At 45.7% G+C, this 22,775-nt stretch overlaps 5 non-coding genes across 5 annotated transcripts; 4 read left to right on the forward strand and 1 right to left on the reverse strand.

Annotated features, from left to right (window-relative positions):
- Nucleotides 1–10,567: 10,567 nt before the first annotated feature.
- Nucleotides 10,568–10,640, forward strand: trnak-cuu (transfer RNA lysine (anticodon CUU)). The gene has a single exon. It is a non-coding gene; the product is annotated as a tRNA-Lys (tRNA).
- Nucleotides 10,641–12,676: 2,036 nt separating this feature from the next.
- Nucleotides 12,677–12,758, forward strand: trnal-aag (transfer RNA leucine (anticodon AAG)). Its single transcript has one exon. It is a non-coding gene; the product is annotated as a tRNA-Leu (tRNA).
- Nucleotides 12,759–14,906: 2,148 nt separating this feature from the next.
- On the reverse strand, nucleotides 14,907–14,978 carry trnae-uuc (transfer RNA glutamic acid (anticodon UUC)). Its single transcript has one exon. It is a non-coding gene; the product is annotated as a tRNA-Glu (tRNA).
- Nucleotides 14,979–16,603: 1,625 nt separating this feature from the next.
- Nucleotides 16,604–16,675, forward strand: trnaa-ugc (transfer RNA alanine (anticodon UGC)). The gene has a single exon. It is a non-coding gene; the product is annotated as a tRNA-Ala (tRNA).
- A 3,774-nt stretch (nucleotides 16,676–20,449) lies between these two features.
- On the forward strand, nucleotides 20,450–20,521 carry trnaa-agc (transfer RNA alanine (anticodon AGC)). The gene has a single exon. It is a non-coding gene; the product is annotated as a tRNA-Ala (tRNA).
- Nucleotides 20,522–22,775: the final 2,254 nt, after the last annotated feature.

The following is a 22,775-nucleotide window of genomic DNA, read 5'->3' on the forward strand; positions in this document are numbered from 1 at the left end:
GGTGTTATGGGTCAGTTTAGACCCTCATAAATTTATTTCAAGAAAAAGGCAAAAAAGTCTTTTTTTCAGCAACAGAACTTTCATACAAACACAAAATGAAAAGCAGAACAAGCCAGAACCCAAAATATGGATTTGGAAGGTCAACAAACAACAACCAGTCAAGCAAATCAAACCAACAGAAACCACTGACTGGTTCAAAACCAGTCAAAAACAAAAACAGAGGAAAAGTCTCTGTGTGTAAGAACATGCATGTGTGTGTGTGTGTGTGTGTGTGTGTGTGTGTGTGTGTGTGTGTGTGTCAAAAACTGACCCACTTCTTTTGCCAACATGAGCCCACAGTGGTGGTGTCTCTAAAGAGGTGGAGCTCTGTCCTTCACCTGCTAGGTTCCAGCAGGCAGCTCAGGTCTAGTTCTCTTCTCTGTGCCACCATGATGAGTTTCCTCTGAGAAGTTCTTGTCCAAGGTCCCAGCTGGTAAAACCACTGTCACCAGTGATACTGGGACCCTGCAGTCCAGTGGTCTTATCAGGACCACACTGGACCTGCCGTCTTTGTTTGTTGTGTTGTTGTGCAGGTCGATGGGAGAACGAGGCTGATGAGAGTCCCTGAAGCTCCCATGACTGGGAGAGGAGCTGCTGGCAGTGTTGCTGACAGTGCACTTCTGACTTCAGGTTTGGCTCTGATTGTTGCTTTATCATCTTATTTTGATCACTGGTCCAGACAGACCCTCACTATTTGATCATTCAGTGAACAACATTTGTTGGTTTGATTTGGTTGAACTAGAGGTTCTTGACAAAGTCAGAAAGCCTTGATGCAGTCAACAAATTGATGTGGTTCTTTGCTGCATTTAAAACCTCCAACAAGTCACACAGGAGGAAGGTTAAATCATGTGACCATCATCATAACAGCTGTTGACCTTGTTTAACTAGTTGGTGGTGCTAAATATTGCCAGCTTGCTAACATTAACTAGCTAACATTGCTGGCTAGCAAATATTATTTTCTAACTTCAGGCCTAAATTTTGGATTGATTGTTAAAATTGCTCACCTCACCTTTGTAACACCACGTTTTGTCTTGATGATGTCATTGTCACTGCCTTTCTGATTCTAAAATATAAATGCATCCAAGAATAAAAATGTTAAACTGCCCCTCCATGGAAACATCATATTTAATATATTGCAATATTCTTTTCCAGTGTACTACACTATATTTTTGTTTTATCAGAGACTTTAATGTCTGTCTTTGATGTCTAAACTCTGACTCTCCTGTTATTGGTGCTGACTGAATTATACCACCTGACAGACTGGGAAGGCTCATATTGGTGATATCATCATAAATATATGAAGGTCTTGTTTCAAAGTAACTTGTTATTTTGTTCTTGGTTGTCATGGTGACTCGTGGTATCGGGGCTCCTTTGATGATGTCATTTTGTCGTGGATGTGCACGTGTGACACTCAAGGTGAACACACTCACAGCTGATTGGACCAACTCAGATCAGCTGATCTGAACCTGATACTCAGAGTTTCCATCTCAGTGTCAACTCAGGAGTGACTGAGGAGAAGAGTTTCAGAACAGCCACAGTTGGGGGACTTCCATCCAGCAGCCATTTTCTATCCCTGTAAGGAGTTCAGGGATCTGGAGCTGCTGGGTTCAGGTGGATCCAGAACACAAGATGGAGGTCAGTCAGGACCCCAGAAGGAGACCAGCATCTGGAAGGTGGAGATGCTTTAATCTGACACCGTTTTGTCAACAGTTCTGAAATCAGAACAACAATAAACAGTAGTATTTCCACCTGCTACTCCTGCATGTATTCAAGTGAACAGGAACACAGATTCATGCTCAACTTCTCCTGTGTGTTCATCCACAGCCACTAAACAACAACAACCAAACAAAGGGGGTTTGCTAGCATGGCTGCTGAGGTAGAGAGGCTCTGTTTAAATTGGGTCCTTTTACCATTTTTTCCCCGGCTTCTTCAAGCAGTGCTGTCGTCACTTCCTGTGACCGTGGGAGGGAAGGGGTCCCCCTTCAGAATAAGTTTGAAATCATTGTTACTTCCTCTTCAACATGCCTTTAGCAGACCAACTCAGTGAATAGCTCAGTGAGGTAGTGTGGCTGAGTGGTCTAAGGTGCTGGATTTAGGCTCCAGTCTCTGAGGAGGTGTTGGTTCAAATCCCACCACTGCTGTCATGTCCCAGGTCTCTGGAGAGGTGTGTCAGGTCTCTCCCAGCCTCTCTGTGCTGGAGGTGTTGGCTGCTTTTATCACTCTGGGAAGAAAATGTCCTGAACTTGAGGTGTTCTCCTCATCTTGAACTCTCCAAAACAACAATGTGCAGTAACGCTGAGCTGCCTTCAAGCCAACAACATGGGCACAGTGTACCCAGAGCCACAGGCTCCTCCCAGTATATGCAGCACTGCCAGTGACCTCTGCTCCAGTGTAACGGAGACTCTCCAAACTGAAGCTGATCCAGGACCAGCTCAGGAGGAGCCATGGAGCAGACAGGCTCTCTGATTTAATGCTGCTGTCTATTGAGAGGAACATCCCAGTTGACTCCAACAAGGCTGCTGATGTCTTCAAACCCAGGACCAGAAGAAGAACCCTCATCTGAGTCCACAGACCTGAGCACCGCTGCTCTGACTACCAGGTTACCTCCTGGTTATCAGTGTGAAGTCATGGTGAGGTGGTCAGTTGTTCCTTGGGTTTTATTCCAGAGGCCTGGGAGTTAAACACAGAATTAAATCATTTTAATTCTTTACTTGAAGTTTCACTCTATTTCCTGGAAATGTTTGACAACTTCCTCCATGCTGGTGCCCCATCACACACAACAGGTGCACTTGTCCTCTTTTCACCTCTGACCCTCAAACATTCCACCAGTGAACGTCCAGAAATTGAAGCATCAACAGTTCAGCAACAATGAATTCTTCAAATCACCTCTGAAATAAGAGATGAATCTTTACCTGCTGAGGCTTCAGAGCCAAATTGTGAACCTTCAACTCTCACATTCCTGTTCTTGTCTCAGTCCTGCTCTCCTAAATCAAGACCTGTTCAATAGATGGTAGAGCAGAGAGGAGCAGAGGAAGAGAGCTGGGACCAGAACCAGAGGTTGATGGATCAAAACTGTCCTCTGCTAAAAGAAAGGAGCCAAATAAACCTGGTTGTTTTGAAATGTGGATCTGATAAAAAGAGGTGGAAATCAGAATTCAAACCATTGAGAGAGTTAATAACATTCCACTTTACCACTGAAGCAAAAGTAGACTTCAGAAGGTTTTAGTGATTCAACATAGCAGCTAAATTTCCATTTCTATGCTGATTGTCTGCAATGGTTGGTGGGAGTGGAGCCTATCACAGCTGACATCAGGTGGGGAGGGGGTTCACCCTTGATGGGTCGCCAGTCCATCCCAGGACCAACACACACAGACAGACAACCATTCACACTCACAGTCATTTAGAGTGTTCAGGTAACCACTACCCTCTTGATGTCTTTGGACTGTGGGAGGAAGCTGGAGTACCAGAGAGAACCCACACAGAGACAGGGAGAACCTGCAGGAGGGGTGGAGGTCGATGAGTCCTGGAGACGTTCAATAATGTCCACAAATTTGGCACCTGGGAGTTCAACAGACCTGATGATTGAACCACCAATCACAAGGATTTCAGCCTCCATTGTAAACAGAGAGTTTAGATGAGAGAGAACCTGCTGTCAGCCTCACCAGTCAGGGCAGTGGCAGAGGCAGCAGAGTTGAATGAAGCAGGACCACCTGGCAGGTCTCAGCTGGAGGTGATGTGTCTTCTTGCATGAAAACATACAATGCAGGCTTTGGAACAGAAACCTCATCTGCACAATTAGAAAGGACCTGTTCCTGAACCACAGGCTCATCAGTCCTGCTAAGATCACGGGCGCTGCTGAGACACTGTTGGAGACACTGGCGCAAGCAGGGGTGGCACCAAGAGCGACTGATGACTATTGGAAAGTACACAGGTAGGTGACCACTGCTGGAACATTCATGCTGAACAAGCAGGATCTCAAACATTGGTATTCTACTTAGGTGGCGCTACAGAGTTGGATGTACTTTTTTGACTACTCTGACTTTGCCTACATGCAGGAATGCTGCCCAGGCCTGTGCACTGCTAATGGGACTGATGGGTGCCCTCAACCTTGCATGCCCCCCACGACTGTGCTACACTTCTGAAGTGTTTCAAAAACTTCTCTTGGATCTGGATGGACTTCAACTGTCCCCCAAAGTCCACGCATTAAAGGTGAAATTGTCTTGAATGAAGATTTGAAGTGACAAACTTCACAATGCCAAACCGATGAGGTCAGGTTTGAATGGACGATGTTGCAGTTGAACAAGATTTGAAAGCACTTTGATGAAGCGTTTCAGGAGTTCTTGTCACGCTCACTGACTGTTACACACTTACGCTCACACACTCTCACACACTCACTTTACAGATGTGCGGTACACACACGGTGAAGAGGTTTTTGCTAAGAACATTTTGTTTTGTTTTTTAAGAACATTTTTGTTTTGTTTTTTTAAGAACATTTTTTTTTGTTTTTTTAAGAACATTTTTTTTTGTTTTTTTAAGAACATTTTGGTTAGTTTTTTCCTGAACGTACTTGTAACACATTGATTCTTAAAAATAAATATGTATTTGTACTTTGACTACTCTAAATTGACCGTAGGTATGAATGTGAGTGTGAATAGTTGTTCGTTTCTCTATGTTGGCCCACCGATGGACTGGCGACCTGTTCAGGGTTCAGCCCGTTGACGCTGGGATAGGCTCCACCCCCCCGTGACCCTTAATGTGTAGGAATGAGCGGAAGACAATGGATTGATGGATGTATTTATTTGTACTGTATTTTCGTTGTGTGATCCTCTTCCTGAGCCTGTCTACCTGGACAGTGAGGACCAACAGGACATCCTTGGTGCCTTTCTGAAGGCAGTACTTCATAGAACACCAACACAACTGAGCTTGACGGATGAAGTGCAGTTCATCTTTGGTGTTCTAGTTCCTGAGTGAGGCCTCACCATGGATATATTTTACAGAGTTTGTCCTTGCAGGAGTCAGTGACTTAATAGAGTCTAACAAAGGGTTGAACCTGAATGAGACAGTCACCCTTCAACATGGGGCCATGGCAGAGTGAACCAAGAACACTACAATGGGGGTGAGAGTGGAGCCATGATGGACTCACAGTTCATCACCTCCACCATCATGTGGACCACCTGATCACCTCTCCCTCAACCTCTAAATAACAACAACATCCAACAACAGAGACTATAGACAATGACTCAAGAACACAGGACTCTGTGGTCTCAGCTTGAGATGCAGAGGGTCCACCAAGACCACCAGACACCTCAGCCCCCTAAAGACAGTCCACCCCCAGGATCCTGCCCCCCTCTGCTCCAACTCAGCCCTCCATTCATCACGTGACTTTCGCGACATCCAAATTGTCAAGTACCAACCTACGTCCTCCTGCTACGACCTACAGCTACAGCCTCCTGCTACAACCTAAACATGGCGGCACCACTCAGACACCCTAGAAGATTGGTGGTGAAGCACAACCTCTGCTGGCAGAGCACAGATACCGCAATTAGGTAGACAGCACCAACGAAAGCCCCACCTGCTGGCCTGACTGTGGTACTGCACTCCACTCTGAACGCACCCTTCATTCATTCTCTATTATTAAGCACGTTAACGCACCTGTACAGGTGTGTTCACATTATATACATATTATATATTTATTCTTGGCCGTTTTTGATGAACTTGGGCGGTACTCTGGTGCAGGGATGAGGTCATGGAGCTGATCTGGGAGCAGTCCTGATGTTAAATGCTGTGATGAAGGACAGTGTGGAGGAAAAATGAGTCAAATTTAAATTGTCAACAGTTTAACATTGTTGGCAGGACTCCAACCTGAGCAGGGAGACCCCAATGGATTTCTATTCCATCGCCTTCACCACTCGGCCACAACGACCACATTCACACACATTTGTAGGAGACTGAAATTAGACAATGAAAGTTCATGTCGGCACAGTCAAATATTTTTTGTCCTGTCTCAAAGACAAACTATTTGTGTGTGTGTGTGTGTGTGTGTGTGTGTGTGTGTGTGTGTGTGTGTGTGTTGTGACTGAGCAGTGAAGAAGACGACCTTCTGACTCCATTTTCTTTGTTGCTCTTCTATCAGTTCCTCAGTTTCACTCATCAAGTGAAGCAGCTTTGACAGGTTTACTTCTCTGTGTGTTCACAACTTTGGTCTTTAAACTCCTGACAAACTCACCACGTCACACATTTGGTGAATTAAAGCAACAAATAATGACATCATGATGATTCAGGTTAGGGGAGCACGGCCTGGAGGCAGAGTGGCCGTCTAGCAGAGTTGCTGGTTCAGTTCTCACTTCAGCTGGTGACCATGTTGAAGTGTCCTTGAGCAAGACACTGAGCCCCTCATTGCCCCTGATGACCAGCATCCAAGACCAACAAGCTTCTGATTGGCTCTGATTCTCTGAGCCAAAGTCCAACACAGGAAACAGAAACTCTTGAGGTTGTCTCACATTTTTTAAAGAAACTCAGCACAGGACAGTGATAGGAGGCTTGTTTCCTTGATGTGGGCTTCACCTCCTTGACCTAAACTGGTCAGCATCAGCTGGTGTTCACTCTGATGATGTAGCGATGGTCTGGATTCTTCCCTCTGGAGCACCAAGCTGCTGGGAAGAAGCCTGATGATGTCAGAGTTGTGTTCAGTGGCTCCTGCTGGGTCCATTTCTGACAAATGGGCTCCAAAGAGTTCAGCTGTTTCAAAGGTCAGGGTTGCTGTTAGCAGATGAGGTGGCCGAGTGGTTAAGGCGATGGACTGCTAATCTATTGTGCTCTGCAGGCGTGGGTTCCAATCCCATCCGTATCGCAGGAGACTTTGGTTTCTGCTCCTAGATTATGGAAAGACTCTGAACTGTGAGGCTTTCAACTGACACAGATACCAGTTGAGTCAACTTCCCTTTCACATCCTGACCAAAACAACTCTGACACCCAGAGCTCACATGTGTCAATCACCTCTGGAGAAGGTCCCGCCCCCTTAGAGCCATAAATCCTCCCATCAGTGAAGAAAACTGAAGACGCCTCTTGGATGAGAGCTGAAGCGTCTTCTAGAAACCTGAAATAGTCCACTTGGAACGTTTAAATAATTCTACAATCCTACAGTTTCACTGAGCTTTTGTCCAAAGCCACGTTCATGTATCACATGTATATAATATATATGTGACACTCTTTCATCTACTCATTGACCAAAAATACAGTCTAATTCCAGTAAATTTGTGCAGAAGAAAACGTTATTTGTGCTGCTTCTTTATTCATTTATTTAGTTTAGTTAGTATTTTTTAATGTGTTTTCTTTCAAGTCACATTTTGTCCATTAACTTCATAATCAGAGTCGCCATCTCATCACATGACTAAAGTCTGGGTTCTGTATTGGTGGTAAAATATCCTTCCATGCCCCTCACTAGTTTGCACACAGAAAAGCATATTTTACTGGTTTCAGACCTCTTAGCTTGTTCTCTCTCTTAAAGCAGCTGAGGCAGCTTTCATTGTGTGATTTATTTGAAATATAAACATGGAACAGAACCATTGGAATCAGATGTCAGGACATTTGAAGGAATGTCAATCTCCTGTTGAAATGTTGCAGTGTGCAGCTGAGGCTCTCTGGCAGTGGCACCAGGAGCCACAATGGCAGAACCTGGACCCTCCTGGAGGAGAACCACAGGTGAGGGCCTTCTTGGCTCCAGATTGATGGAAATCAAGTGTCTGAGGCTGTTAGCAGCCATGAAGTTGATCTGGTTGGCACTGGTATTTGTTCTTGCTGCAGCTCAGGAGTGATTCAGGAGAAGAGTTTCAGAACAGCCCAGGTTGGGGACTGGAATTTTAAAATTTCCCCTGGAACCAAACAACCTTGGGAGGTAAAACCTCCAATCCTAGCCACTCAGATGCAGCAACAGAAGAAGCTGTCATCCACCCTGACAGTCAGAGCATCAAGTCAAGAAAACATCACCATCTTGTAGTTCCAAACCTCCACCTGTCAGATTCAGCTACTTCTTATTGTGGGACTTTAAACTTGAACACCATGGAATTTGGACAAGGAGTTTTCCTTCCAGTCCAAACATCATCGTCCAGCCTCCAACCAGAGGTCCCTCAGTTATCATGGAGCCACAGGTGGAGTCTGGATTCTTTTCTGGAATGAGACGGCAATGAGAGTCCTGCCAAGTGACATCACTGACATGAATGGATGACTTCAGTCACGTGACTGGAGGACACCCAGATAGCAAAGGTCCACTCATGTGTGTCCTCACTGCTCCACAGGTCTGTCAAATGTTCTGTAAAATAGTTGGACCCAGCAGAGCTGCTAGATTAGGAGTTGATGGAGTCGTTGCAGATACCAGGGTCCAAAGTCCAGCTTGAACCTGGTTTGTGCAGTTCTTTGTCAAGCTAGCAGCCGTTCTTTTCACTGCCAAGCTAAAGTGACTTCTGTCAACAAAGGTCAACATACAAAAGGATATTTCTACTGGCAGTTCAAGATTTTGATCAAACTCCTTTTTTAGAGCTGGAACCTTCCTCTTGTGTCAGCTTTCTGTTCCCATCTCCATGGTAACGGTCAGTTTTGACCCACGTCTTCAATCAGCTGTCAAATAAACTAAAACAGTTTTCTATCCTCCAAGTTGTTTCCATCTCTTGGTGACCTTGTTAGGCTTCCTTATCCATGGAAATATTGGCTTGAATATTTAGTTGTGGGCCTCTGGACCTTTTTTTAGTCACTAAACCCTGGATTTATTTTTTCAGCAACAGAACTTTAATGCAAACACAAAATGAAAAGCAGAACAAGCCAGAACCCAAAATATGGATTTGCAAGGTCAACAAACAACAACCAGTCAAGCAAACCAAACCAACAGAAACCAACTACAAATTGTTTGAGTCATGACAAAGTCCAGGACCCACTTTTCACCCTACAATGTAAACCAATGGGAGGCTGTCTCCTCAGACACACATAGCCTCAAACTGACGCTTCTCTCGTCTACACTGTAACTCTCTCCACTTCACAAATAACTTCACTACATTCCTGACAAAAATGCCTACTAAAATATGTTACATTCAACTTTTGACCACAATCTGGGGATTGATGAGCCTTTTTCAAACAACAAACTCTCCAAAAATCCTCTCTCCTCTCCACTCTGACAGAGAGCAGCGGGGGAGGGGCTCTTAGAAGCTCAGCTCTGATTCTCACTTGGTGTCACACTGAGGCTTCTACCTCCTAAACTACAAGTCCCACCGCTCTCATAAAATACATCCTTGGATTCAGGACGACTCCTGCTACTTTTCTGCAGTGGACAGAAGGAGGCTCAGGCCCTAACAACACTGCCTCCAGCTTTAATTAAGACCTCAGTTTTGTTCTCTGCCTCCATGACAGGTTAATGGACATCAACTGGTCCTGAGTCACCAGGAGACACGGCGATGTCCAGCTGAGCGACATCAGCAGGACTGTGGAGGTTTATACTGAGTCTCCTGACGACAAGTGGCAGTACAGAGATATTAAAGAGGGTCTGAGCTAAAACTGAACCTTGGGGAACTTCAACCTTTGATCTCAGAGTTCTATTTTTAATCTTAGAATTCTTTCTTTGATCTCTCCTTGATTTCTCAATGATTTCTTTGTGGACTCCAATTGTCTCTGATCTCTCAGTGAGACAAAGACAGAGCAGCTCCAACCTCAGCCTCCAGGAGGCCCTGATCCTCCAGTGGTCAGTCCTCTGTGTTGTGGCTGCAGCAACCCTGGTTTGAATCAGGGTCCCAGCAGCAACATTCCTACTGACTAGTGTTTGTTGTTCAACTGGACAGTTTGTCTGGTGAAGCTCTCTCAGACACTCCTTTCTTCATCCTCCCTTCAGGCTCAGCAGCATCAGAGTCAATGTGTCTGACTAGGATCAGAACCCTCAACCTGGAGGCTGTGGTGCAATGAGAACACATCTGACAACCAATCAGAGGAGGGTCTGTTTGACTCCTGAAAACTCCATGAAAGCCTGAGAGGAACTTGTTCTTCATCTCCAAATTCCCTCCCTGCACGTTGTCTCTGCAGAAATCATTCAAGTCCAAGTTGAACCTTAGACTAAAAGCTCCCAGTAGGTGATGCAGGCTTCACCTCACTCCTGGTTCTGGAACCTCACCAGTTCTTGCTCTCTCACCACTTGGATCTCATGTTCCTGACATCTCTGAGCTTGTTTTCTATCCACCTGTCTCATGTTGATGAGGTCATCCAGCCTGATGATCTCTAGGTTCTCCTTTGAGTGGTTCCCTTTGGGAGAGTTCTCTCTCTGTAACTTGTGTGTGTGTTTGCTCGTATCCTGTTTCTCCTTGACAGCACTTTAGTGTTTTTACCACTGGTGTCTCATCTGTGGTTCACCTTTTATTTGACTTCTTTGTCAAAGATGAAGGTGTTTGTGGTCATTCATCAATCATGTGATGGCTCATGTGACTGTGAGTCTGATGGAGAGCTTGTAGCGTCTCTCACTCTGATCAGTTCAGGCTATTGAAGCTACTCAGATGTTGCCTGACTAGCTCAGTCGGTAGAGCATGAGACTCTTAATCTCAGGGTCGTGGGTTCAAGCCACACGTTGGGCGTTCATCTTGAACATCCCTGCTTGTCCTCTCACTTTCTGCAGCTGTGGGGCTTTGATTGGAATTGAAAGAAAAATCACTGAATGAACAACACAAACACAGACTGTGTCTGAAGGTCCACACCTGCACCCGACTCAGAATGAAAAAACCAGTGTGGACTCAATTGTATCCACTGTCAATTCTGATTCTGGAGAAATTTCTTCATATGTATTGATGGGCGCGAGCCAAGCAGAAATTTCCCACAATGCCATAGTGTTTGGTCAGTGTTGAGCAGGCGTCAGTCTGACAATGATCTCATATTATTGTGTCATCACCTGACCAGACCCAAAAGTAGGCTCAGGTATCAGTTTCTTCTCAATGCTAATGTCTGCTAGCTTAGTCTGCTACTTTGATGGCTCTGCCTGCTCAAAGGTCCAGACCCCTGGATGTGGTGGTTCCTACCTGAACGTAGATTCTGTCAGCTCATGTTGTTAAATCAACTCACCAGGAACACCAGTAGATTTCAATGGACTGACAATGAGTCTCATTTAATGGGTGTCTCGTCCAACGAGAAACACTCAGTCTCAGGTTGAAGCTCATCAATGAGGTCTTGTGGATCAGTGGCTTGCATGAATGAATGAGTTGGAAGACTTCTTGGAAATTAAAGAGGATTTAATACAATTAAGAAAACCCTTAAGACAGAGTGATAATTCCAGCAGAGTAATTAAGGCCCATATTGAGTAGCAGGTATGAATTAGCCTGGATTTATCTGAGCTTCAAGTAGACGGCTAAGAGGCAGGTGGAAAGGTGTGTAGGATGAACGATGGTGACCTCCAAACAAATGAAGAGGACTGAGTGGAGGCTGACCAGCTCTACGGAGTCAGGCGGAGTTTGGCAGCGAGACAGGAGCCCAGGCCTGAATCGGTGTGTGGCAGCACAGACAGCTGTGAGCTGTCATGCCTAATTGGCAATTGCACAGCCAACCACCGGAGGCGCCCTCACTCATAAGAGGGGCGATTCCCTCCCTGCCCCATCTCTCTCTCTGTCTCTCTCTCGCTGCTCCTGACGGGTGACGTCATTTCCGCGCCGGATGTTTTGCTTCGGACAGGTAACGCGGCTTGTCTGCTCACCTGCTGCTCTTGGCTCACGTAGCACTGAGCTAATGATTGTGTCTTGTGCTGCAGAGCAGCCGATTTGGTAATGAGAGTCCTGTCAAGTGACATCACTGACATGAATGGATGACTTCAGTCACGTGACTGGATGACTTCAGTCACATGACCCAAACAGCGACCATCAGTCTCCTTCCAATCCTGTACTTTGGTAAACAACAAAAACAGAGTAAAAGTCTCTGGCAACATATTTGTTTCCTGTAGGGTTTCTTCATGTATGTGTGGTGTACCTGCTTTCCCAGAGGACTGCCATCTTTGTTCTGTGGGCTGACATGTTTTAGTGTCAGCACAGGTCATAGCGCTGAGACTTAACTCTCATTCTCCTCCAAGTAGTATTTCCACCTCACACTCCTGCATATATTCAAGTGAACAGGGAACACAAATTTATGCTCAACTTCTCCTGTGTATTCATCCACAGTCACTAAACAACAACCAAACCAAACAAAAGAGGTTTGCTAGCGTGGCGATCAGCTGTAGTTCACCATCTTATCCAGGTCACATGACTCAGGATTAGCGTGGCCGTCTGGCAACCAAAGGGTGGCTGGTTTGATCCTCACTTTCTCCAGTGACCATGTCAAAGTGTCCTTGAGTGAGATACTGAACCCCTAAATACTTCTGATGAGTAGGTTGGCTCCTTGCATGGCAGCCTTCAGCATCAGTGTGTGAGTGTGTGAATGAGAGGACATTGTTCAGCTCCTTGAGTGCTGCTGAGGTAGAAAGGCTCTGTACAAACTGAGTCCTTTTACCATTTCTTTCCTGCCTCTAGCAGCGCTGTCGTCACTTCCTGTGACCGTGGGAGGAAAGGGGTCCCCCTTCAGAATCAGTTTGATATCATTGTTACTTCCTCTTCAACATGCCTTTAGCAGACCAACTCAGAGAACAGCACAGTGAGGTAGTGTGGCCGAGTGGTCTAAGGCGCTGGATTAAGGCTCCAGTCTCTGAGGAGGTGTGGGTTCAAATCCCACCACTGCCATCATGTCCCAGGTCACAGGAGAGGTGTGGCAGGTCTCTCGCAGCCTTTCCTTTCACTTCCACAGGTATCTTCAAACCTGTGACCAAAAGAAGAAGTAGGTCCTGAAAACTCTCCAGCTGGTCCAGAACACTGCTGCCCGTGTGTTGACTAGAACTGGTAGAAGAGACCATGTCTCTCCTGTACTGGCTTCTCTGCATGGCTCCCTGTCACATTCAGAATAGAATTCTAAATTCTCCTTCTACCATCAAAGTCCTCAACAGTCAGGCTCCTTCCTACCTGACAGAGCTCCTTGTCCCCTATTATCCAGCTAGAACCCTTCGCTCCCAGGATGCAGGGTTACTGTTGGTTCCTAGAGTTCTAGAAGTAGAATGGAGCCAGAGCCTTCAGCTATCAGGCTCCCCTCCTGTGGAACCGTCTCCCAGTTTCAGTGCTCACAGTGGTCCTCAGTGAGCTCAGGGAGCTTGTGAGGATAACCAGACACATGAAAAACTACAGGGAACATTGGCTGGAGCTCAGTGTCTCCTGATGTACATGGCAGGGCAGCTGCTGCTGATGTCATCAAAATGAGCCCTGGAATCACAAGGTTTGCTGTGACGAGAGGCAGTGACATCAAGACATGTTTGGAGCTGTTTATGGTTGATGGTTCTGTTCATGCCACTGTCACTAAAAAGAGTCAGCATTGCTGTGACAAACCTCAAAGGAAAAAAAGTCCATGGTGACAAGTGGAAAGACATTGATGAGGGACACCTGGATGCTTCTGTTGGTGTTCTTCTTCTTCCTGGAGTGTTCAGATCCTGCAGTGAGGCCACTGATCGTCTCTGGGACGCATCGACAGGCAGAAATATTTTCCGGGCCACAAGGCCACTTCAGAACTTTCAACGAACATCAAGAGTCCTCAGATTTGACGACAGAGACACCGGAGCAAGAACTGACAAGCTTGCCCCCATTGGGGATGTCTGGGAAAGATGGGTGCAGCTCCTTGCACCAACATTCATCCCAGGGCCAGAGGTGAGAGTGGATGAACGTCTTGTCCCTTTCTGAGGAAAATGCCCCTTCCAGCAGTCCATGCCCAGTAACCAGGAAGGACGGCAGAGCAGAGTTTGTGTTCTGGCCTGTTCTGCTTTTCATTTTGTGTTTATATTAAAGTTCTGTTGCTGAAAAAAAGACTTTTATGCCAAACCCAAAGGTTCATTTTATCATTTTTTTAATTGAAATCGAGGGTTTACTGACTAAAAAAAGGTCCAGAGGCCCACAACAAAATATTCAAACCAATATTTCCATGGATAAGGAAGCCTAACAAGGAAACCAAGAGATGGAAACAACTTGGATGATAGAAAATTGTTTTTAGTGAATTTTACAGCTGATTGAAGATGTGGGTCAAAACTGACCGTTACCATAGAGATGGGAACAGAAAACTCAAATGGAAGCTCAAAAGGGGACTTAGCTCCAATGGTAGAGTGCTAGCTTAGCATGTGGGAGGTAGAGGGATCCATGCCCTCATTCTCAGAATACTTCAGCTTGTTCTGTTGATCAGAGGAGCTGCTGGGTGATGAATGCTGATGTTTGTCCACTGCTGTGATAAAGTGTCCCCTGTTACTGAGATGAGGATGAACACCTGCTCAGGTCAAAGCTGCAATCAAACCAGGGACTCTGAACCTCCCACACAGTGAAGGAGTTTGTCCTGCAGGTTGATGGACGCTTATTAAGTTCTATCTTTGATCAAATATAAGAAATGTAAAATAATTCAACATTGATTGCATTTCCCTCCTTTCTTTGGTGCCCTCAGACTTTCTGAGAACTGTAGGAGGAACTGCCCACTATTCTGTGTTTCTTCTGCTCAGTGGAGGAAGGAACGAAGGACCGGAGCTCTAAGATTTTCAGTTCCTACATCAGTGAACAGACTTTCTGTGCTGCAAGGAACCAAAGCTACTAAGGAGGATTACAGAGTTTGGGAGTCAGTGACTTAATAGAGTCTAACAAAGGGTTGAACCTGAATGAGACAGTCACCCTTCAACATGGGGCCATGGCGGAGTGAACCAAGAACACTACAATGGGGGTGAGAGTGGAGCCATGATGGATTCACAGTTCATCACCTCCACCATCATGTGGACCACCTGATCACCTCTCCTTCAACCTCTAAATAACTCATTCCCTGACCGGGAATCGAACCCGGGCTGCGGCGGTGAAAGCGCCGAATCCTAGCCACTAGACCACCAGGGACCACACTGAGCTCTCCAACAACAGAGACTATAGACAATGACTCAAGAACACAGGACTCTGTTGTCTCAGCTTGAGATGCAGAGGGTCCACCAAGACCACCAGACACCTCAGCCTCCTAAAGACAGTCCACCCCAAGGATCCTGTCCCCCTCTGCTCCAACTCAGCCCTCCATTCATAACTGACTTTGTCTCAGTCTCTTCCCAATGCCAGTCACTGAAACACTGACAATGTGATGGGGGCTTCCTGTCTTTATTACATTTTCTTCAAAGGATCCCGTGTGTCTTCTTTCTCTCTGTCTGTACTGGAGTGTGGTACCAGGCCCAGCTTGAACGGGTGACTGTGTCTGAGTGGGTCGAGGCTGGGCTGCAGGTATTGGGAGGTTTGAACCCATCTGTGAGGCTCCAGGTGGAGCGATCACCTGTGAGGGTCCAGGGACGGCAGGAAGCTGCACAGATGGTAAAGACATGGAGGGGAGACAGGTGGTGCTGGAGCAGTGACAGGAAGTGTCTGGCATTTTGGTTCATCCTGTGAGATGACGTGAGGTTGTGGTTTTGCCTCCAGCCTCACCTCCTCATCAGTGTTCAAAAGGTTCAAAGGTGAAAAAATGGGATTCAACCAAACAGCTGGAATGAAGAGTTGGTAACACTTGCAAAGCTGCAGGGAGCTGGACAGGTCTCACCGTGGGGGGATTTGTCCCACAGATCCTGCTGAAGTGGCTCCTCCTCCTGAGACCTGCAATGCTGGCTGGACCTTTGGAAAAAGAACACAACAAATCTTCATAAACATTTACTTCAGCAGGAACACACAAGAAGGTGGGACTGGTTCCTTTTTCATGTTCACTATTTTGTCGTCTTGGTTCATGTTTTGGTTGTCAAAGTTAATTCTGAATATTTGTGGAAAGTTCGCCTGCCTTTACTTGTACCAATACTTTCTTTTGTAACAAATTAAAAAGCTCAAGCTAAACTTCAGTCAGGACAACCATTCTTTCTCATTCTTCGACCTCTGTTTTATGTCCATGACCATCCTGTCTGTCACCTTTGGTGATGGAGACATCAGTTGATGACATCAGCAACGGTCCTCAACCTAACTGCCTCTGCCAGAAGTGAGCTGTCATCTGTCTCAGGGGACACAGTCGGGTGGACCGGGGCGGATGAGGGCCTGCTGCTTCCTTGAAATATTTCTAAATATTTCAGTTGCAACTGTATAGTGATGGTGGCTCAGTTTAGAGCTGTCAATCAATGTTAATAACTGATCTTAGCATCTGGAGATTATTTTAGGAACACAAATACTTTTACTTCATTCTGAGGATGAGCAGACGTTCAATATAATTCTCATTTCCTGGTCAAAGACTCCTGCTAGTCAGAGAGGATCTGGCCTGGATTGGAAAGCTTCTGAGAGGAAAACCTTCACTCTGGACTGGACTGAGAACGGAGCAGCCTCAGCTTCCTGGAGCCTGACTTGCCTCTGTGGTCTAAGGTTGTGTGGGCTGACATCACAGTGAAACTACTGAGATCACAGAGCCTTTGAGATCACAGGCTGACTTCCTTTTTATCCCTAAAATGAAGAATAAAAATGTTGTGTCTGTGTTTGTGTTGCTGCATCAGTTAAACAGTGACTCTGACAGAGGGGGTGTAGCTCAGTGGTAGAGCGCATGCTTTGCATGTATGAGGCCCCGGGTTCAATCCCTGGCATCTCCAGCTGGTCCTTTGGAGCCTTCATCTTATCAGCTAAATTGATCCTTAAATGTGACAACAGTTGATAACAAACTACCAGAAGAGAAACCAGTCTGTTGCATATCAAAGTATTTGTAGCTGGGTCAGTGTGACTGTGAGCCTTCATAGCCAGCATGAAGGAGCTGGTTTTATCTTTGCTGGGGAAATCCCACACACAGCTGCTCTCAGTTCCAAATGTGTGTGTCCTCACTCCTCCGTCCTCCTGCTGCCCTCAGAATACAGACACAATTCAACCTGGCAAGTTTGGAGCATAGAAGTGCTCCTGAAGAGATGTGTGTCAGCCCACAGCTGGCTGTTCTTACCTGGAACCTCAAGATGAAACTGCTTCCACAGATTGCAAATGAATCTGATGTTGACTTTTGGACAAATCACCTGTTCATCAGTTCATCATCACTTCCATCCATTTTCTACTGCTTATCTTGTTATAGAAAGGAGTCTATCTGCTGTGTGACTGAGGCAGTTACTGTGAGCTGCTGCATGTCTCAGTGTGTGTGTGGGGGGGGGGCTGTGTGTGACTGGTCGGCTGCCAAGGATTATTGATGAGATCAATCATGATCAGCTCTGAGATCACGGCACAGAAGAAGGAGACTTTTTTGATTTTTGGGGGTTCAGTTTCTAAGTCAGACACATCATCACAATTTGAAGTTTTCCTCCAGTAAAAAACAAAACAACACAAAACCAAACAAAAACATGATTTGACTTTTGATGTCTACATTTTTTGGAAATTGTGAGTCCAACAAGCAGGAGGCCGTTTGAGCTTGGAAACTGTGAAGCATCACCAGTAACTGCTGGTTAATTTACAGGTGTTTCCTCCAAAAAGTTTAAAATGAACTCAATGCTGAATCCCTCGTCGTCATCACTGAGCTGCAGAACTGGTCCATGCAGGAGGCTGAGCAGGTCTTCCTCTCTGGTCCAGTGTCTCAGCACAGGTCAGAGTAGAGAATTAAAACATGAACACAAATCTTTATCAGCTGTTTACTGATATCAGTGACTACCTTCAAGTAAGAGTGTTAGTGAATGGACCCTTTTTAAAGTTTATGTTATAATGTTTGAAAAATGATGCTCACAAAAACACAATAAAAGTGTTTGTGGTAAAATGAGTCAGTTGATTTTATTGCCATTTTAAGAGTTCAAGCGTATTTTGATGACATTGTTTGATTTCATGACTCACAGTTACTTTAGCAGGACCATCGTGACATGAAATCTTCCTCATCATCCCATATCGACCCTCAACCCCTCACACAGAACCAGGAGCCCTCAACTGAAGGAACCTTTAAAACTATAAATTAGAAAGTATTTTGGTGGAACGAACCTTTAAAACTATAAATTAGAAAGTATTTTGGTGGAATGAACCTTTAAAACTATAAATTAGAAAGTATTTTGGTGGAATGAACCTTTAAAACTATAAATTAGAAAGTATTTTGGTGGAACGAACCTTTAAAACTACAAATTAGAAAGTATTTTGGTGGAATGAACCTTTAAAACTATAAATTAGAAAGTATTTTGGAGGAATTGGAATAAACCTTTTATACAGTAGTTAGAAATTAAAGGACAGGAAGTAGTATTTTGGTGGAATAAACCTTTAATACTACAGTTAGAAAGTAGTATTTTGCTATAATCTAATTCGATAGGTGGCGCTGTCACCAAAAACCAAAAGTCCAACAAATGCATTTTATCATCCAATTCAGTAGGTGGTGGACCCAGCAGGAGCCACTGAACACAACTCTGACATCATCAGGCTTCTTCCCAGCAGCTTGGTGCTCCAGAAGGAAGAATCCAGACCATCGCTACATCATCAGAGTGAACACCAGCTGATGTTGACCAGTTTAACAAGCCTTTGACTGCTAAATGACATCCAAGCTCAGATTCTCTTGTCCTGGTAGAACAAGTCAGTGTTGAAGAAGATAAGAGCACCAGTCTCTTTCATCCAATGCTGGAACAGCGTTAGACTGAAGGTTAAAGGCAAGTTTTGAACTGAAGAAGCTTCTTGGACCTCTAAACTTCTTAACTCTCTTTCTCCAAGAACTGCGCCTGGACGACGGCCGTTTCCAGCGATACTTCAGGCTGACGAGGTTCCTGTTCGATGACCTGTTTGTGAGGATCGGTGCCAGGATATCAAGGTCCAACACCAACTCCAGGCTCCAGGACCGTTCACATGACTTCCCTGACGCCAGGGGAATCTCAACGCTGACAGGCTCTCTGGACTCCTTGTCATGAGAATTTGTCACAAAAGTTGAATACTTTCAAATGCATGAATACGCGTCACTCACGTTGCCGGCGAGTACACACACCAGTTCAGCTCTCTACATGGACTTTACATGTGAACTTGTTGCACGAAAATTTGTGTCACGATTGATGTGAACACGCCTTCAGACTGTGAGGGCTGACATCACAGTGAAATGACAGAGATCACAGAGCCTTTGAGATCACAGGCTCAGTTACGTCCAGTTGACCAGATTTTACTTCGCTTCGATCTACGATGACCTGGATGAATGAGAACCTACACAGACATCTTGCCGAACACTATGGGAAGGACATCCTTAGTGTGGTGCGGGAATGCGAATGGACTGCAAGGAAAATCGCAGACTACAGGAACCATCTACGTTCCAACCTCCGATGCCGCCAACACAACCTCATTCCCACTAGCCTACTACTGGGATCCACCGTGAGGGGCCACAGGGCCAGCAAGATTTTGGAACGGGCACAAAATCAGCTTCTCAACGAGAGAGTGAGACAGGTCCATTTCACCATCGAGGGACTAAAGACCAAGCTAGATCACCTTAATCAAGAGTTATCGCCATTTTTGCCACCCGCCATCTTGGACAAGGTCACCTCCTTCGTTGGGACAGCCCAACTATCTCAACATCAGAAGAGCAAGGAGAGGCAGAAAAGGACATTCGCTCGCCTCCAGTCTCGCCTCGACCGGGAACGAGAAGCAGAAGGCCCAACCCCAGCGGACTCACAGGACAGGTGGATAAGGAACTTATCCAACAGGGAGCTCACCAGTCCTGAGAAACGCGTCCTTGCCAAAGGAATGAACTTTGCTGTCACCCCGAAACATCTCCCGACGGTGGACCTCATCACTGCCACAGAATCCGCCATCAAGAAGAACAACCTCTCCACCACAAAAGCAGATGAACTACGACTCAAGGTCACAGCGGCCCTCTCCGAAGCGAAGGTCCCCTCTGCCAACCTCTCGGTCCAGGAAAGGAAGGCCTTGAATGCACTGAGCAAAGATGAGAACATCACCATCCTTCCGGCTGACAAAGGAAGATGCATGGTGGTCCTTGACACAACTGACTACCAGGACAAGATCAGTTCTCTTCTCAGTGACATTCACACATATGAGACCTTAAAACGCGACTGAGTTGCTGCTGCCAGCACAGTCCATTAGCATCTGAGTGGTCGGTGAAACTCCCTGACACCGCACAACGACTGTCGTTTGGGGAGGCCAGGTGAGTCTCGGGAGGGTCGTTTCCACCACAATAGCACTGACCACTCCCACATAGGTTTATAAGCTGGAGTTTCCACACTCTTCACTAGAACTGAAGAAGCCTCTCGGATGAGAGGTGAAACGTCTTCAAGATAAACTTACGTCCATTTGACCAGATTTTACTTCGCTTCGATCTACGATGACCTGGATGAATGAGAACCTACACAGACATCCCTAAAATGAAGAAAATAAATGTTGTGTCTGTGTTTGTGTTCCTGCATCAGTTAAACAGTGACTCTACCAGAGGGGGTGTAGCTCAGTGGTAGAGCGCATGCTGAGCATGTATGAGGCCCTGGGTTCAATCCCTGGCATCTCCAGCTGGTCCTGTGTAGCCTTCATCTTATCAGCTCAAGTGATCCTTAAATGTGACAACAGTGGATTCACTATCAGAAGACATCTTCTCCATGTTCAAGTTGGGCTAACTTTCCACAAATATTCAAAATTACTTTTGAAAATGAAAACATAGATCAAACCTGCCCTGTCAATCACCCACAATGGGCGGGTCATCCCACTCCCTATCAGGTTCCCCACTCCGTGACCCAGGAGGCTCCCTCTCCCTATCAGGACTAGAAATCCATTGGGGTCTCCCTGCTCAGGTAGGAGTCCTGCCCACAACGTTAAGCTGTTGATGTTCTAGAGGAGACAACATCTGATCTTTGTTAGATCCACCAGTCAAAGGTTTTCTTTAAAGGCTGTAGCAGCTGAGAATGAGGGAGAGAGAGAATTAATAACCATCTTAGTGAGGACATTTTGAAAAATGATGACATTTTATTGACTTGTAGCACTGCAAAAATCATCTCCCCTCCAAAAACCCTCTTCTCCAACTCTGTACTCAAGTTGTCTCCTCATCAGGCACCACAGGATCCAGGACGTTCAGTCAAAAAAATCATTAGTGATTTTAAAAATGTCCATCAAACACAAAATAAGACTTCAAACAGGTTTACAACTTTATTTGATGTTGACACATTTTGTCCATTTTGCCTCCACACTGTCCTTCATCACAGCATTTAACATCAGGACTGCTCCCAGATACGCTCCATGACCTCATCCCTGCACCAGAGTACCGCCCAAGTTCATCAAGGATGGCCAACATGAGAGGGTCTAGATTCACCTCCATCTTTGGAGGCTGTTGGATTTCCTCCTGAGGACCGTCAGGCTGTTTCCTTACTTTGCTGTGACCCAACAGCAGACAGCAACAAGGACTGTGGTGCACTTGGTAAAATCACCATCTGGAGTCTGGACCAAGATGCTGATGTGATCCTTTGATGAGTTTAGAATCAGTCAGAGATCAAAGACTGGAGCAGGAATTCAATGCACAGAACCCAGAGATCAAAGACAGAATTCAGACATCAAACACAGAATTCAACGATCAATCAATTTGAGGAACCAGCATCTCATGTGAAGATGCTTCTGAACTCATGAAGTGAAATCCTAACAAATAGAGATGAATGAGTCCAACTGGGACTGGCGACCTGTCCAGGGTGTACCCCGCCTCTTGCCCGTAGATGCTGGGATAGGCTCCAGCCCCCCCGTGACCCTTAATAGTAAGGAATAAGCGGAAGATGATGATGGATGGAGTCCAACTGGACCTGAACAGGAGAGAAATAAAGGAGTTGTTATGTAATTGTTATTGATTTCCAGGCCAGGTGAGGGTTGGATTTTGTTCGTCCATGTTGAAGTGAACTGACAGTGGGACTGAGGACCTGGGCTGAAGTCCAGCTCACTGCTGGTTTAATAAAACCACCTGATTGTTTTTCCTATCAGCTCTGATCTGATGGAAGAAACAAAAAGCCAAACTTCATTCGTCCGTGTCCAAACACCAAGTCTGTTGATGTGCAGCACTCCAGTTATTTGTTTCTTTCCAGACAGAAGCAGGTTGGTGGAGGAATAAAACCTCAACAGTGAACAAACAGCAATGAGAGAAGTGAACCCTGCACTCAGAGAAGTTGTGTCTGCACTCGCCAACCAGGAAACGCGTCTATCTTCTGTGTGACTGAGGCAGCTGCTCAGAGCTGCGTTTCTCAGCTGTGTGGGGGCGGGACTCTGTGTGCCCCGGCTCAACCACGAGACCTCTGTGTACACTGTCAAGAAAAAAAACTAGAAAAAAACGGTAAAAAGTCTGGCAGCAGAGTTTCCAGACGAATACCGTCAAATTACAGTGATGAACTGTTCCACAAAATTACATGGAATAAACTGTAAAAATACACAGCAGCTTTCACAGTCCCAACTCATTAAATTACAGTACATTAAAGGTGCCATAGAGAGGTTGAAGGGGTATTAATTCTTGTTCTGTGGTGTGATATGTAACCCCACAAAAAATGGTTGGGTCTGTGATGGCTCAGAAGCTTCCTAAAAGGCTCTCTGAAACCGCTATGTTACCATGTTGGGTTTAGAATGCCTCATTTGTCCCTATTGGGGTCGTTTCTGACCTCATCTGGCAACCTCATTATTTATGCAAGTGCATGAGTTGACGGAGATCAGTTGCAGTTGTTTATCTGGCAACCTCATTTAACTACTACTCGGTGATTGGCTGCCCTCACTGTCACTGAAAAGAAAGTACTCCCACTTTCT

The sequence above is a fragment of the Aulostomus chinensis genome, chromosome 1 (genome assembly GCF_037954235.1).
Source record: "Aulostomus chinensis isolate RoL2024-O1b breed Wild chromosome 1, RoL_Achi_v1.0, whole genome shotgun sequence".
Lineage (NCBI taxonomy): Eukaryota > Metazoa > Chordata > Actinopteri > Syngnathiformes > Aulostomidae > Aulostomus > Aulostomus chinensis.